Source organism: Haliotis asinina, chromosome 5 (assembly GCF_037392515.1).
Source record: "Haliotis asinina isolate JCU_RB_2024 chromosome 5, JCU_Hal_asi_v2, whole genome shotgun sequence".
Classification (NCBI taxonomy): Eukaryota; Metazoa; Mollusca; class Gastropoda; order Lepetellida; family Haliotidae; genus Haliotis; species Haliotis asinina.
The window spans coordinates 61,472,091-61,472,291 of record NC_090284.1 but is presented as its reverse complement, the minus strand read 5'-3'; positions in this window follow the sequence as shown (position 1 = coordinate 61,472,291).

Below are 201 nucleotides of genomic sequence, written 5' to 3'. Positions count from 1 at the left end.
GCTGTGCCTCTTCCTTTATACTTGAGCAATAGACACCGGGTATCTTCGACCAGGTTATAGTACTGGACATGTTGTTGAGTTGGACATCAGGTTTTGTTGAACCCACCAGCAAAGTGTGGCACTTTACATCAAGGTTTGATGGACCTTTAAAAAGTGTGATTAAGTACATCAAGATGAGGTTGACCTGTGCACAGATGTGCA